This window comes from Eptesicus fuscus, chromosome 19 (genome assembly GCF_027574615.1).
Source record: "Eptesicus fuscus isolate TK198812 chromosome 19, DD_ASM_mEF_20220401, whole genome shotgun sequence".
NCBI classification, from domain to species: domain Eukaryota; kingdom Metazoa; phylum Chordata; class Mammalia; order Chiroptera; family Vespertilionidae; genus Eptesicus; species Eptesicus fuscus.
Genome location: NC_072491.1, coordinates 50,274,087 through 50,292,214, shown reverse-complemented (window position 1 = coordinate 50,292,214; position 18,128 = coordinate 50,274,087). Strand labels below are relative to the sequence as shown.

The 18,128-nt window shown below is 41.0% G+C and overlaps 1 pseudogene; it reads right to left on the bottom strand.

Moving 5' to 3' along the window:
- Nucleotides 1–405: 405 nt before the first annotated feature.
- On the bottom strand, nt 406–17,676 carry LOC103299958 (matrin-3-like; annotated as a pseudogene).
- Nucleotides 17,677–18,128: the final 452 nt, after the last annotated feature.

Below are 18,128 nucleotides of genomic sequence, written 5' to 3'. Positions count from 1 at the left end.
TATCATACTTTAAAAAGATATTAGCTTGAAAGAACATGTAGGAAATAACTTCAAAATGCAATGGGTATTTAATTTTAAGGCTTGCCTTTCACATTTATGTAAAACACTGTGTAATATGAAAACATGAGAATGCTCGTGATCCGCCCGTAATGTGTTAAGTAGCTTACGAAGTCAGTACCTACAAAGTAGTTGTCTGTTACCATTCTGATAAAACAAAAATTCGTCATTAATTTAACCTTATATGTTTTTGCTATAACACTTAACACAAGAATAGACGTCTATTATTTTTTCACTAAAACAAAGGAGTACAGTAGTTTTCTTCTCATTATTAGTGTTGTATTTAAAAAGGTCAACATTAAAAATGAACTATTATTTTCTTTGAAATCATTAAGCTTCTTGCACATCTTAAACTTCCTTCTGCTTGTGTTCTTCTGCCAATTAATTCAGAAATTTCTTAAATTTCTGATAATGAGGAAGGCTGCTGTAATGAGTATCCTTTGCAACTTCTTCATTTGTGTAAAAGAGTGAACACAGCTTACGTGACGCCCTGTTTTAGGAATCACATAGTCTATGCCAACAGGAACAGGGACATTGGGCTGATGTGGTCCAATGCTATGCTCATCGGGGATTGTATAGTCGTCCTTGTTTCCATCACTGTGGCCGCCTGCATTTTCACTTGTGTCTTTGTTGGGATCATCAGCATTCTCAGCAGATTCAGCGCCTGGTTCTGTATTTTCCTAATTTTTAATTCCATTTTCCAGCACTGTTTCATTTTGTTGATCAGGTTCCTTGATCTTGTCCACCTTAATCTCAACCAGTTGTCACCAGATTTAAATGCCATGCCTGATTTATGAAGTTTCTGAAGTTTTGAATCTTCCTCATCCAGCCTCATTTAGTTTGACAAAACCTTCCATGTTCCCTGGGAAACGATGCTTTTTAAGCTTTTGCTTTGCAGCTGAAGCACTCACATCTCCATCTTTTTCCCAGCAGAAGTCACATCATCTAAATTAGCAGGATCTCATCTCCCCTGAACTGCCACTTTCTAGCAGTGCTGCTGCTGCTGCTTCACCTACCGGTAGCTCATCTTTGGGTTCGAGAAGCATGCTTGGTTCTGATTCTGCCTGGTCATCTTTTGTGTCTTTTTCACCATCTTCACCTGACTTCTCTTCTTGTTCTTTCATTTTATTTTACTATTCTTATTTTTTAATCCTCACACGAGGATATTTTTCCATTGACTTTTAGGGAGAGTGGGCAAGAGAGGGAAAGACAGAGAGAAAAACATAGATGTGAGAGAAACACATCTATTGGTTGCCTCCTTCATGCGCCCTGACCAGGGCCCAGACCAGGGAGGAGCCTACAACTGAGGTATGCGCCCTTGACTGGAATCCAACCCGGGACCCTTCAGTACGCGGGCTGATGTTCTATTCACTGAGCCAAACCGGCTAGGGCCTCTTCCTATTCTTTACCTTCAGTTGTACTTTCAGTCTTCTGGGAACCATCAGTTTTGGATTTCTTACCACTTGGAGACTCTCTGCCATTAGGAGAATAAGACCTTTTTCGGGACATCTTTTTTCAGTAAGTCAATGCCTCTGTTAGGAATCCTTAGTACCAATTTTTTGTGTTTCTTAGGCCAACTTTCACACATCTCCTCTGAAACCAAAGGGCCTTTTGCAAATAATGGTCGGCCATTGCCATTGCATCTTCCCTTGTCTCCATCTCAATAAAGGGCTGACTTTTTATCCTTATCAGTATATAATTCTTTATTTTCCCATAAGGCTTAGCAAGCTTAAGGACAACACTGTCAGAATAGCCAGAATGAGGTAAGTTGCTGAGATGTATCACACGTCCAAGCTCCTGCTTCTGATCAAACTTCTGGCCTGGCTTCCCTTCAGGTTTCTCTATTCTTTTATACTTCTGGGATAAATGGACTCTCACTGGCTTGCCAAATACTAATGCTGGTATGGTTGTGTAATAATCCCCTGCAGCCTGAGCATCTTCTGTGGTTGCCATTTCAATAAATGCCTCATCAATTTTATTTAAAATCAGATGAATTAAAATGACTCCAAATGGTTCCACCAGCTGTAATAATTGATATCTCACATTTTCTCTCGTTGGAAATCCATGATGTGAACAACTTGGCTAGTTTCCACTCTGCCTTTTTGCATGTGTCTTGGTCCTTGCAGGTTCCCATTTCCAGCACCCAGGTTTCCTCTTGGTCTGACTGCTGGTTCCCCAAGATGAAACGAGGGAGGTGGAGGCCCCCAAATACCTGGCACTGTGTTTGTAGATAGTTGCAACATGAAGGGATAACCCCTTGTGTGGCCTGTATCATTGTCAGGGTTCCATTATGGATAGATTTCAAGAAGCAGCTAGCATTGGTGACTGTGACTTGCTCCATTGATATGTTGACTCTACTCCTTATTAGAATGAACTGGAAAATCACATATACACAAAGATGGGGATAACCTTTCAGTAAGAGTCCATGGAAGTCTTCAATATTGCTATTTGGAGGAATGCCCCTTTTTTTCTCAAAGAGGGATCTATCTTGTAAGGGGCCAGAACCATGTCTTATTCTCTCATACTCACTGTCAAATTTATGATAGTTATGCAAGGTCTCACCAAAAAAAGAATCATCCCTATACCTTTCTCCATCTCTTAATATGTCATCTTTATAATCCATTTTGTCATAATAACCAGATACTTGAGAAGAACTTCCATGGTCATCATCAAGCCCTGGGTTGAGACTAGGACCACAATCATCAAAACTATCTCTTCTAAAGTGCATTTTTTCTTCCCAGTCACCCCTAGGTACTCTGTATAGAGGCTCCTCCTTTTAAGTTGTAGAAGGATTTGGGGAAAATTCTAAGGAGTTATCTTGTCCTCTGGATAACCACTCAGTTCATCTAAGTCTCTAGCAAACAGACCAAAGCTGTACAAAATGTCACTGGCCTGGCCTGCAACTCCACAGAGGGAGTGAACCTGTACTTCCAATGTTATAGTCTGACAATTATGGGAAGAAGTACTAGCAGAAGACAGTGCACTATAAGCTCTTTGTTGATTCAATGAAAAACTCGTTCCAAGATTCATTAAACTAGCATCCTTCCAAGAGATGCTGGCATACGTGAAGACGGGGTAACAGCAGCAAGAAGGCCTATTTCTGCTGCAGACAGGTCATGCCCATGACCCTGCTCATCCCTATAAGAGACAACTGCTGGAAGGACTTGGACACTGTAGAACTAACTCTTGTCTAGTTTACAGATTAAAAATATTTTAAATTATTTCATTTTTTAAAGATGGACAAAAAGAATGCTCACACTAGAAAACTAGGTTAACTGTGCTTCAAAATATGGTAATGCCAAGAAAAATGACCAGTAAGGACTGTAGAATCTTCTTCAAGCTGAGAACCAGCAGGCAACTCTTAAGGAAAGGAAGAGGGAAAAGGAGAGGTACCTCTCTCCTAGCGACTGGGGACGCAGAGGATTGTGGGAGCAACGGCACTCTGGAATATTGTTCAGAAATATGTTTGGAACTGATTCTCTTTCCCTTCCCTGTGAAGAAAATATTTAGATTTCTGTGCATTCAGCCCTCTTTCAAGATCTATTAAACATTAACATCAATGGGAAGATGCACTTCAGTTATTGCGTGCCTCTCATTTTGCAGAGTGCCATGGTGGACAACCTGAGTACTATTTTAATATTTCATTTCACAAATGTACATTGAGTACTTTCTGCTGTGAGTCACTGGAAGCTTTTATTAGGGTGAAAATGAAGTCCCTTCCATTTGTGTGCGAGGGCTGTGGAGACTGGATGACTGATGGGAAGTGAAACCTGAAGCCGGGAAGACTGGTTTGGAGGTAATTCAAAGGCCAAAGAATGGAGTACAGGGACCTGACCAAGGCAGTGGCAATGGGAATACAAACGAGGGAATGGGTTGGGAAACTTTTTTTTTCCAGTTGACTGAGTGTTTGTTGGTGGGATAAGTAAAAGAAAGAGATAATTGAAAGGGGATTAAAGAACTTTCTTTGTGTCATTAAATGAACAATGGTGGGACTACTAGAAATAATAAATCCAGAGAGGCAGATGGTCAGTAGAGAAAGACCACGGCTTAGATTCTAATGACTATGGGGGCGATGATAAGAGACTTCCAATGGAAGGTGCTTGTTGGCATCTGGGCTCTGTAGGATAATGGGTAGATTAATGTAATGGCATGGGATCATCTAGTTAAATGCAGGAAGATACAGGGCAGGAATATTGACATTCTCCTGCCAATTCCTGTTGTTGAGATTGGTATAAATAAGTGAATTTTGAGTAAAACATCTTGTAATAAAGAACTACTCTGTTGTAACTATTATTACTTTGTGGAAAATACCCAAGAACTTAATGAGGTGATCAAGGTTTATTATCTCCTACATGCAAATTTGCATATCCAAATAATCACATGGATTGGCTTCAATGAAGAACCTTTCTTCTGTTTTCTTTAAAAAATGTTTCTAAAATATATTTTTATTGATTTCAGAGAGAGGAAGGGAGAGATATGTAAACATCAGTGATGAGAGAGAATCATTGATTGGCTGCCTCCCCCACACTGGGGAATGAGCCTGCAATCAGGGCATGTGCCCTTGACCAGGAATCAAACCATGACCTCCTGGTTCATAGGTCGACACTTGACCACTGAGCCATGCCAGCTGAGTGAAAGCACCCCAGATCGAACTGGCAACCCAGGTATGTGCCCTGGCCAGGAATTGAACCTGCAACCTTTTGGTGTACAGTATGATGCTCCAACCAGCTGAGCCACACCAGCCAGGGCTCATCTGTTTTCGATGTTATATTTGATACAATTGCAGGTATGAGGTGACGTTTATCCTACCTAGGAGGTGAAGTTTGTGCCCATTCCAGGGTTCGGATTGAGCACTTTCCCTTTCTGAGTCCCTCTAGCTTGCCCACTGAAAACGGATCTACAAGAGTAGCATGCTTCTGTTACTCTTCTTGAGAGTGGAGCAAATGGGATTGTCTCAGTAGAGACCAAGTTCTTAGAGAGATTGGGAGGACTTAGACAGGAGGGAGAGTTTTATTAATTTCTCCAGAGGTGGGGAGGGGAACTTACCCAAGATTATAGCAGCCAGACCTCATGCTTTGAGTCGTTTTCTAAGGACCTGGGAGCTGCAGGTCTGAAATTACCTGGAGGCAGAAGAGCTGCCTCATTCATGTCTGTGTTCACCTTGGTCACCATCTCACTCATACTCAGCACCTGGAGCCTCTCCTCATTCTGGATGTGACCTTATTGGGCCCATCATGTCCATGGTCCCCAGCCGATGCAGAGACTACACTGCCCAGTTTTCTCCTCTCACAAGGTAGAAAGGTGGCAATTAAATTTGGGTAAAGGTTTGGAAAGGAAATGGAGAAGGGGGCAAAGTGAAGAAGAGGGATAGTTCATTGGGAATGAGGATGAGATTTGGAAATTAAAATCTAGCAAGAATAATACCCAGGAGTCCTTACAACCAGAACCCAAAAATCTGTCACAGCAGGGTCTTTAAATTCTAAACTGGCATTTAGGGAAAATGCCCTGATCTTAGTAGGTGATTAGTGTATGGAGCAGAATCCCAGATGAGGAATTTCAGATCAGCAACCAAGATGCTAAGACAGACATAAGAAATGGGAACATGCAAGCTAAAATGATGCTTAGGAGCAGGAGTTTGGTACAGTTATGAGGACCAAGATGCTGCATGAAGGTTATTTCAAGGACAGTGATGATGCTGAGTCCCAGAGAATGCAGCTAGAACTGGTTAATTACTATTTCTCAGCAGAGGCTTGCGCTCTGATATGGAAAGGAGGAGGGATGTGGAAGCTGGGAACCAGTTTGGATCTTTTTAAAACTCCTAACGTGTTGTTACTGTTTAAACTTCAGTTTCCAATTGTTATTGCTAGTACATAAAAAATACTGAAATTTGTGTATTGGTCCTATCATCTGTGGCTTTATAAACTCACTGATTGTCCTAGGAACCGTGCTTCCCTGCTTTTTGATTCTATAGGACATTCTGAGTAGATAATCATGCAATTTATGTATTTCCCTTTGCCTTGTGGGTGTGATAGATAATCATGCAATTTATGTATTTTCCTTTGCCTTGTGGGTGTGATATTGAATAAGGGCAAGTGAACATCTTTGCTTTCCTACAGTTTGGGGAAAATAGTCAGTCCTTACCACAAAATAAGATTTTTGCTGCAATTTTTAAATTTTTATCAGGCTACTTGAAGTGCTTATCCATTTCTAGTTTGCTAAGAGGATGTCTATTTGTTTGTTTTACTATGAGTAGATGTGGAAGTTTATAAAATGCTGTTTATGCATATTTTGAAAAGACCTTATGGCTCTTCCTTTAGTCTGTCTATATGATAAACTATGTTGGTTGATTTTTTAATGTTGGGTCAGCCTCACATTTCCAGGGTCTCTCCATGCACCATTTGGTTACAGCATATTAGGTTTTCTATATCTTGCTATGTTTAATATGTTAGGTCTTGTTTATAATTTTTCTTTATTCACGAGGGATATTGGTCTGTAATGTTCTGATCTTATGTCTCTGCTTTTGGTATTGATGTAATACTGGCCAAACAAAAGTATAAAAGGGAAGTATTCACTTCACTTATATTTTGGCAAGGATATTGTCTATAGTTGATACTTTTTCCTTCTTAAATGTTTGGGAGAATTCACCATCAAAACCATCTGGGCCTGGATTCATCGTTGTTATAATGTCAAAACAATGTTTGAAAAATGTACTTGAGTACCTATTATGCATCTTTAGTATTTGGTCAAGTTCTCATGTATTTTCTCAAATTCTGTAACATATTTATTACCTCTGCAGCAATTTTTGGCTTAGGTTAACATGAGGTATTGATGGAAGGAAGGATCAATAAGCAGGTTTGATACAAAGTAGACACTGCTTTGTTAGTATTCTTGATATTTTACTGGGAACTCTGAAAATGTGTGGTAGAAAAGCTAAACTTGTAGTTAAAGACGAGGTGAAGTTGGGACCTTAGATTAAGTCACATTGAGCCCAAGTTTTCTTATCTGAAAAGTAGATATAATACATTATGAAATACAGTACATCAGAGTCTTCTGAATTTATGCTTAATTTGTAAATTACCAAATTGGTCAGGTTTTCAGGGTGATGAACACACAATACAATAGACAGATGATGTATATAGAATTGTGTACCTGAAACCCATATGATTTTATTAACCAACTAGAGGCCTGGTGCACGAATTCGTGCATGGGTGGGGTCCCTCTGGGTGGCCTGCAGGGATAAGGCCAAAACCTGCAGTCCAATGCCACCTGCAGCTCCTACCTGCCTCTCCTGCTCATCCCGGCCCCATTGTGCCTGCCGCAGGCTCATGCCCAATCAGTCCCAATCGGGAGAGGCTTGCGCTGCCACAGCAGTGCTCGCCAGCCATGAGCCAAAGGGGAGTGGCCTGCAGGATCGGGCTGAAACTGGCTCTTTGACATCCCTTGAGGGGTCCCAGATTGCGAGAGGGTTCAGGTCAGGCTGAGGGACCCCACCGGTGCATGATCGGCTTGGGGAAGGACCACGGGAGGGTTCCAGGGTGTGTCTGGCCCATCTAGCTCAGTCCTGATCAGCCGGACCACAGCAGCAAGCTAACCTACTGGTTGGCGCATCTGCCCCCTGGTGGTCAGTGCACGTCATAGCGACTGGTTGACTAGTTGACTGCCTGCCCCCTGGTGGTCAGTGCACATCATAGCGAGCAATTGAGCAGCCTTAGCATATCATTGGCATATTATGCTTTGATTGGTTGTTTGGTTGTTCTGCTGTTCAGTCTATTTGCATATTACCCTTTTATTATATAGGATGTCACCCCAATAAATTCAATAAAAATAAACATTCATTTTTCATCAAGTTAAAATGTATCAAAGGTTTAAGTTATATATCTGTGAGAGAAGCAACTAGTTGCTCATCAAAATAAGTATTTCCTTTGTTTTCTGGGTTTGTACCTCTCCCCGCCCCAAAAGGTATTAGTGGCTGAATTCTAGCCAGTGTCGGCATGTCACTCCCATTCTGTCCCTAAGGCCGGTGTGTGGTCCTCCTTGCTTCCCTCCCCTTTAGTCTGGTGGGGATGGAGACAGTAAGTGACCTTGAACTTGAGTCCCTGAATTAGTCCATGGAGGAGACTTGCCCTGACAACAGGCTCACCTGTCCAGTACTGTTGTGTGAAGAACAAACTAATCTACATCGTTTGGACCATTTGGGGATACATTTGTCACAACAGCTACTGTTCGCCTAATTTGTACAGTTCAGTAGAGTACTCTTAATGGTACTCTAATTTTCTTATTAGGAATAATGAAGGTGGCACAGAAGTATTCCATGTCAGAGGGGACACGATTTGGATCCCCAAACCTGTAGATCAAAAGTGAAAAAAGAAATCACTTTGAAGAGTCGGTCAGTCAGGTGAAAGATTTCGGTGAAGGACATTTGTGTTTGTGTTTGGTGTTTGTTCAAGGACAGGCATTGTTATCCAAGTAACCCTCCCGAGTGGGGCATTCCATGTGGCAATGTTTCGTGTCCCTAGAAACATCAAATCCCCCCTTCCCCGCACCTTAACTGTGTGAGACACAGGTGTGAACAGTGTTGAGTTAGGACTTGCTAAGCGACTACTGGGGAAACCAAAGAATTTATGTGTTAAGAGTAATAGGAACCATCAAGCAATATGGCTCACCAACAATTTCCATAATCCTACTTTAATGCTGAAAACAGTTGCACACATTTAAACGTGGGCCCACAGTACTTTAGAAACAGCCAGTCAGCAACGAGAATGCAGAGGTAATAGGTTCTCGTGCCTTCTTATGATGGGGAGTGCCTGGGTGTCAGCTCTATTCTGGCCTGCCAGCAGCTGCATTAATCATCGTCCCTCGTCTGCTTTCACTGCTACGACTTGACAAGGATTTTCTCTCACCTTGAAACACTGCGCGTGGTGGAGAGTTGCTTTGCCATATTCCTGCAGTCTTCACATACCCTACGGAGTGAAGGTAAATTGCTTCTTATTCTGAATTTTGGTATATTTTTGAAAAATAGTTTTCAAATCACAGATTTGATTCCCCTCCTGGTATTGAACGATCATAAACAAATATATTTTTATGTCACTTTCCTTTAGTAAGTTTTATGATTTTATCCTTAGCAACTGGACTGATTCAATAAGCAGCGGACCCTAGGCAGTGAGTGGATACACTATTAATTTTTATTGCTGAAGTTTCCTTTATGTACTATTTCATCTAACGATGTTACTCACATTTTTATGGTGAGACTGGCAGACCTGAAAAATCTAGCCCCACAAAGCGTGCTGATAAAGCCAGGTTGTTTTGAAGTCAGCAGTGCGCAGGAGTGAGAGAGGCCTGGATCTTGCACACAGGTCATTACATGAAACGTCTCGAGCCAGAGAACGATGGCCAAGCAGCTGGGTGCTGGCTTAGTTGTCTGATCAATAGCTCACAATTGGGAAGGTTCCACGATGGTACTAACATCAGTTCTATCGGCACTAGTTGGACGATTCAGCCTTTTCGTTGTTCAAGTGAACAGTACAGGCCTGAGTTACCTCCAGAATAGCGCCTTACAATTGCTTCGCCTGTGGCTGTGCAAGCAGCTGACCATTCCAGCGGAATGGACAAATTAGAAAAAAAGCATGCGCCAGAAAAACGAGATGCTCCTCATTCCAGTGGACGGGCACGTGCAGGCCCTCACCTCCAAGACCATCTGGTCGCTAATGTTGATGTTGTGCTAATTAACAAGAACACATAACCTCCCCTCCCAGGCTCACTCAACGGGTAACCCAGTGCTCTCAATTCATGCTCCCTCACCTTTGAAAATAACACGTCCTACATGGGATGTGAAAGGATGATGGGTACCATATAAACACTGCATGGAATGATAGTACATCCTTCGAAAGACTCTGTGACATCTATTTGACCAATATTTAGTGAGGGCTTGTGTGAAGACTTCATGGAAATACAAATGCAGGCCATGTCCACACGAGCTTATTAGAGAAACAAGGTCCTGTTATTAAAGATTCATAAACTATAATTGATAATTCTGAAAAAGCTGTTGGAAATCTGTTCAGGGCTACATGCTAAGTGACTGGTGTGGGCAGGCCAAGGTGAGGTAGCCCAGTGTATGCTGGGATGGTCTGGGAGTTCTATGGGCATTGGCTTAGCCTTCAAAGGTCACGTAGTGTTAAGCAATAGAGAACACAAAAGGTTCTTATCTTTACATCTGTGAGGCAGACGGTGACTACCAAGGGCACTCAAAGAGGAAGACAGTAGTCAAGGCTAGCCTCTGAAAGTTCTTCATGGAGATGGAAGGTAGGACCTGGGTCTCTCCCAAAATTTATGGCAAACATAAGACTTAAAATTGCTTTGATTCTGTGTTAGAAACTTTCCTTTAAAATGAGGAATGAGATTAGTATGACTATTAAGAGTGTTTCCCTTTACCTTTGGGCTAGGGGTCCCCTTAAACAGTAAGATAACGAAAAGCAATAATGGAGAGAGAACCTGCAAACAATATATAAAACGTCTGGAAAGGTTGCTGGACATAACTCCATAGTAGACACGTTTTGAAATAGCTCCAGTGAGATATTGTTTATAGACCATTAAGTATGATGTTCTTGTGGCCTTTGTAGACATGCTTTACCAGGTTGAGGAAGTTTCCTTTCTTCTTAGTTTGTTGAATTTTTTTTTTTTTTTAAATCACGAAAGAGCTAGATTTTGTGAAATCCTTTTTCTGTGTATATTGAGATGATCCTGTGGTTTTGTCCTTTTTTCTGCTGATAAATTGTATTAAACTAACATTTTCAGATGTTGAATCAACGTTGGATTTCTGGGATAAATCTCACTTGGTCATAATATATAATTGTTTTCATACACAGTTTTTATAAACTGGATTCAGTTTACTAGTAACTTGTTGAGGATGTTTTTCTGTATATTCATGAGAAATGTGGGGGCATACTTTTCTTGTGGTATCTTTATTTTTGGAATCAGAATAATTCTTACTTCAGTATTTGGTACAATTCACTGGTAAAGCCATCTGGGCATGGGTTTTAGAATTATCAGAAGATTTTGATTATTTATTCCATCTCTTTAGTTGTTATTGTATATTCTGATTTTTGATTTTTTTCTTGAGTCAGGTTTGGTAGTATGTTTTCTAGTAATATGTTCTTCTCATGAGACTTTTATCTGATTTGTTGGCATACAGAGCTTCACAGTATCCACTTATCATCTCTTTTATTCATGTAAGGTCCTTAGGGTTGCCTCTTCTTTCATTATTGGTTGTAATTTGAGCCTTCTCTCTTTTTTTCTTGGTTAGTTTACTTAAGTGTTCTTACTTTTGTTAATCTTTTCAAAGAACAAACTTTTGGTTTCATGATATTCTTTACTGTTTTTTTATTCCTTATTACTTTAATTATTGTAGCAAAGTATTAGCATATGCCATGCATCATTTAAGCACTTTTTATTTTAATAACCCTCTCTTCAGTCAGCCCTTTGATGTTGGTACTATAAATATCCACACATTACATATGATGAAATTGAAGAAGAGAGATGTTGAGTAACATGCCCATGGTCATACAGCTAGTACTTGACCCAGCCAGGGTTTAAATCCCTGGAGTTTGGCCTTGGAGTTCATGCTCTCAACCTTTTCCTATACTGTATAAAATTATTTGTAACAGTACTGTTTGTAATAATGAATCACAGCTGTTAAATTGAGTGTGATAGAATTATGTATATTTGACATGGAAATATGTATGCATAAATATATATGCATCTGCAAAAATGCATGCTGTAAATGTTAATACAAGCAATGAGGGAAATAAAGCAGCTTAGTAGAGAATATCTTTAATGTACTTTTACTTTGTATCAAAATAAATCCCTTTATTTCTAACTGCATAGACAAAGTTCTGAAAGGATACTTAATGGAAATTTTAACAAAGGTTGACTCTTTTCTTATTTTTAATGCTGTGATTATAGGAAATATTCATTATTTACATTTATATAGTCTATACATTTTTCAAAGGGATGTGTTATTTTTTATACTGTAATGAGAAATATGAAGATATGTATCATAGGATGATTTCCTTGAAAAGTGATTGAAAAGAGAAAAATTGTACTTAATGGTTTAAGAAATGTAAAATCCTCATTAGTACATTAGGACTTTTTAGTAATTCCTAAATATTATTATAACAGTGGCTAGTGACTCTGGGGTATGTACGTTCAAACTTTGGGTGATAAATGATTGTAGAGAATTATGTGAATAATTAAATCAATGTCCACATATATCTTTCTATTTTCTGTAAGATTAAGTTATTTTTAGAATCATCGGTAGGAAATTAGTGTGGGTTCATGCAAACAGAGAAGGTTATGGGAGCGGGGTCAGGGTAAACCGGCCTCAGACGATGAGGTTGGGACAGAGCGAGGCGGTGGTACCCGACTCAGTGCGGTTGCTGTGCAGGAAGAGGTGGCTCCAAACCCAGATAAGATGGTGCAGAGTTGGTATCTGGGCAGTTTTCTTTGAATAACTAGCATTGCACTAAGATGGAAATACTGCCTTTGGTTGAATAGTAAGTTGGTTGTATTGGACATACATTAATTACTTGTGTATTACATGCTGGGGACCCCACTCGGTCCTGTGGCAGAACAGAGGTTACCGGGTCATGATACATATACCGGGTTATCCTTAGTAGTTAATAGTGTGCAGTCTCACATATGTCTATTTTATTTTCATTAATCTACTAATAGCCTTTAGTCAGCTCTGGCAAAACAAACAGAAAACCTAGCATTCACTAGAAAAACCAAAACTGACTTAGCAAATTAGCATTTTACACTTAGTATTGACAATGGATGTTCCGCTTATTGAAGTCATTTTATGGAAACAAACCTGCTAATGGCGCTCAGAATTTAATCTCTGCGTGCGCGGGCGCTTCGACGGGCACTGTGAACGAGGGCCGCGCTTCAGCCTTAGGCCTCCTCCTGGGGAAGGATTCTGCAGGTCAAGAGGAGGCACCATGGACCCCAGAATTCAAATAGGCCCAGCTCACCGTTAGGGCTTTCAGCGGCCTCTTTCCCAAATCTGTCTTTTCATTGACAGTCACGTCACCAGTGTGCGCCCCCCTCTGCCCAGTAGTGATCAAGAGGTGGCCATATGGGGAGGATGCAGGAACTCAGACATGTAGACTGCAATGTGTACACACGTGTGTGAAGCCTGCAGAGGGCACGATGGGTCTGGGGTGGGGAGGAAAGTTGGTTGGGGTCAGCAGTGGGAGTCTTCCCTGGACTCTGCAGATCTGAAGGGCGGCCTGCTCTCTGTATTATCTCTCTGGTCCTCTACTTCCTCCTGCAGAAGGCCATGTTCTTTCACATCTCATCACCTGTCCACACATTGTTCTCTTCGGCTCTCACCCCTTCTTTTTATCCTCAGTGTTTTCGTTTCCCTGTCACCAACCTTTCAGGCAAACTCCTACTTATCTTTTATTTCTCCACTTAATGTTACTTGCTCAGGGATGTTTCCTTGACAGCATCTATGCCAATGTTATCAGTTCCTTCTGCAACAAGCTCTGAAAACCCTAGGCCACATGCTCCAAGTGCAGGTGTTTACCTAATACCTGTTCCCGCCTCTAGACTGAGTTCCACGGCGGTTGGTGTGATGTCTGCTTTATTGATAGCTGCTTCCTTATCACCTGGGATAGTGCTGCCATAATAAACATTTATTAAATGATGAATAAATGAACAATAAAAGACAGATGAGTAATCGCAATCTCTTCATGAAATCACAATTTCCTCACTTTGTTCTTTCTAATCTCTGGAGGCTCAGTATTGTGGGAGGTTATTTTATTTTGTATGCAATGGAGGTGCCCTTTCTGACTTTGGAAATCGGGGAAATGGGTCGATTACTGCTGATTTTGAAGATGCAATTCTTTGGTAAAGATGTCCATGCCCTAATCCTCACTACCTGGAAATGTGTTACCTACATGGCAGATGTAATCAAGGCTGTGGTCCTTGAGATTGGGAGAATATTCTAGATTTTCCAACTTTATCACGAGTTATTTGTTGAGTGCCTTTCAGAGAAGCCTTCTTGGCTGTGTAAGAGAGAGATGGCCATGCGAGGAGGAGCTGACGTCTCATTGTTGGTTCAGAGATGACTGAAGCTGGGAGTGGCCAGGATGTTGAGCACCATAAGGACCCAAGTCTTTAGTCCTACAACTGCTGGGACTGAACTTTGCCCACAGAGATGCAGCAGGAAGTAGCTGCTGCCCTGGGGCCTGCAGAAAGAAAGGCAGCCCTCTGACCCCTCGATTTCAGCCCCGAGATCTGGGTCAGTCTTCCAACCTACAGGACTGTAAGGTAAAAATTCGTGTTGTTCTGAGCCACTCAGTCTGTGGTTATTGCCACACAGAAAACGAGCACCAATTCCTATCCAGTTCTGAGCTGTTATGGGGTCTTCACATTAAAGTCTTTTCTGCGAGTCTGGGTCTGAGAGTGCTGTGTCCTTGGATTCCGGGACACTCACTTATTGTTTTGCTCCATGTCGTGAATTTCAATCTTCCTCTGTTATACTTTTTTTTTTTCAGTCTCATATTACTAATGGAAGAGTTTGAAGAAATTTATACCCCATTCTTCAAGAATTCTTCTTATGACATTGGGAAATAATAAAAATAGATTTTATATATTGTGGGTGTACAACATACTTCCTGGTTACCAGTTTTGCTGTTAGTTTAACATATATTATGCACATTTGAACAATTTAACTTTGTATTTTTTAACAAAAGGAAAATTAAAATTTTGTGACAGAGGCATTGCAATTAGAACAAGATCTCAAATGATAATGATAATTTTGGTATGCATACAACTAAAATGTATTCTCTTGAAATCACAAGATCTTGATCTGGAAGTGATTTTTAATCTCTTAACCTTGGAAAATAGGAAAGTGATGGCAGAAAATATAAAAATGTAAGTGATATGAACGGGTTCATGTGGTGTGTTGTGTTGGACTCAGAACTAGAACTCTTATATTCTGTTGTCCTTTTAAAGTTGGCATCTACTAAGTATTTCATCTTTAAGGAAGAAGAGGTTATATATTTACACATAAATTTATATACATATTTTACACACATATATAATTATATGTAGGAGTATATACTATAGCAATACATAAGTATATATTAACATTATATATAGTTACATATACACATAGAGCTATGTGTATATATATATATTTATATATATATATAATTCATGAGGGTAGAGGTTATATATTTATACATAGTTATATATGTATACATATATACATATATATATAGTTATATATAGGGGTATATAAATATATATTAACCTATAGTTATATATAGTAATATGTAAGTATATATATTACATTATATGTAGTTATAATGCATAGAGCTATTTCTATATATACAATTTATGTATATAACATAAATATTTATACATAAAAAGTTTTGTATATGTAACATTTTTTTTAAACTGGATCCCATAAACCCAAGTATTTAATGAAAGGGAAATACCTTAAACCCTTGGGTTTATGGGATCTAGTTTAAACCTAAACTATAATGTATCAAAGAATGTGAGACATGCTGAGATTGGTAAATGTTGACAATTCTTAAGTAGGAGATAAAACGTGTGCTCATTATACTGTTTCTCACACTTGTGTATGTTTGAAATTTTCTACTACTGAGAAACAAGAGCATGCTGTAATTCACCAGGTCAAACTGTCAGAGGCAAGCAAGTTCCATGGAGTTTGAAAATGTGAAATTATCAAAAGGAGAGTAAACTGTGTTTGCTTTTACCATGTCATGTTCTTTGACATCCTTTTTTTTTTTGGTGGGTGTGTGTTCTGCATGTTATTTAGGCAAAGTAACCATGTCAAGAGATTTTCTATAAAAACACTACAACTCTGGGCATTGGAATGAAATGATGGGGAAAGGAACATTGAATGCATTAAAATGAGGCAAAGCAAGGATGAATACCAACTCACCCTATCTTCTATATATATAAAACCCTAATATGCAAATAGACCAAATGGCAGTACAACCGAACAACTGTTTGCTATGATGTGTGCTGACCACCAGGGGGCGCATGCAGAACATGGCCAGCATTGGCAGCAGGCGGCAGAGTGTGAACATGGCGGGCGTCGGCTGTGGCAGGATGGTGGAGCAGGTGAGCAGCGGCGCCAGACCAAGGTGGGACACCAATCGCTGTCAGGGGGGTGAGCCTCTGGTGGTTACTGAAATTCTTTGCTCTTGCATGCCGCTGGCCTGCCCGGTGCTCACACCTGCTGCTGGTGCTGGAGCCACCATTGTACCCATTGCTTGCGCCCGGTGCTGGCCCTGATCTCTTGGCGCTGGCAGCGGGTGCAAGGGGTGGCTGCTGGCCCCGATTGCCCCTCAGGGCTTCTCCACTTCCCCCTGCTCCTGAGGGGTGATGGGGACTGGCAGCTGTCTCTTGCACCTGTTGCTGGTGACGGCCCCGCTCGCACCCACGGCTGGCGCCGGAGTCGCTGATTGCACCTGCTGTTGGTGCCTGGCGCCAGTCCTGATCACTCGGCGCTGTCAGCAGGTGCGAGTGGTGGCTGCCATCCCCGATCGCCCCTGATGGGTTCTCCACCTCCCCCTGCTCCTGAGGAGTGATTGGGCAGCATCTGCAGTTCGTACCTGCTGCTGGCGCCGGCCCCAATTGCTCCGTGTCATCAGCGGGTGCAAGTAGGGCTGCTGCTGTCAGCGCATGGGAGAAGCTGTGGCAGGATTGGGGCCACAGTTGCAGGAGCCAGGCAGGGGTGCGGAGGATGGGCCGAGACCCACCCCTGTGCCCACCACTGCCTCGCGGCCCACAGTTCCTTTCAAGGTGCACAAATTCATGCACTGGGACCTTAATAAAATATATGCAGGTCTAGGTATTTCTCGGTATGGCTGTTTAAATTCTGTTCTATATTTTAATTAATCTTCTTTGTGTTTCTTTGAAGAAAAAAACCCACCTGTGGCAACCTTGACAAAACCGACATTTTATTTTTGCATTTTAAAAAGTCTTTAATATTAATTCAGATTAGAAATTTAAGAATAACTAAATTATACTCCTGCACATTTAAGGAAAATTAATGGAATAATGGAAGCTTATGTTGCAATGTAATGGTGTCATCATTACTGACTCCTTATCTTCAAGCGGATGGGCCTGAAGTCGTGATTGCAGAGCTGGTGGGATGTTTATATTTGTGAATGAGTCCCTGGAGGAAGCAAGTCTACTGGGTCCTATGGTTGGTGCTTTGTTAACATTGTGGGGCAGCTCATCGCATGTTCAGAGCCAAGCAGATTTCTCATCTCACCTCTGATCTGTGAATGTCTAGTCCCTCTAAAATGAAATCTCAACAGCTGTCCCATGTTAACTAGAATAAGAGATGAGCCATTTAGGGTTATAATTTTATTTTCCCCCAAATGAAGGAATAATGACACATTAAAGTACCCGTGTTTTCCCAGGTAGCCTTCGGATAATATACCCTGACAGAGATTCCAGGCTTGTGCATCTGACTCGCCTGGGAGACACAGATTCATTCTTCTTCTCGTCCCGAGGTCCGTCGTACACGTCAGCTGTGGGAGAGGTCTTGGCCTCTATTTTTGTTTCATGGGACATCTCTTTAAAAACCAGTGACAATGAGCAGAACTAGACTCATGTTGAGCCTTAGAAGCTTCTCCCACATAGTGGATCTCAGCTGCTCTGGAAACGCCTGCTCGGCCTGCGTCCTGAGCCCTGGACTTGCAGCTGTGTGCCTTGCTTATGCCTGTGGGTAAACAAGACCTGGCCTTGCACTGAGGTGTATTATTTTAGGCCAAGTTCTCCAATAATTTACCCTTTAAATGCAACTAAAAATAACCATATTTGGATATCATAATTCAAACTACCATCAGATCATTGAAAAATATATGGAAATTTTGTTGAACGGTCCAGTATTTCATAATATTAACGATATTTTACTCTTTCAGAAAGAAGCTAGCCAGCAATGTGTCTCTGAGGGGCTTTCCTTCTGTAGACTCTGGTTTGTCAAACAAGATGATTTTCCATGTCCCAGGTTATGTGAGCACACG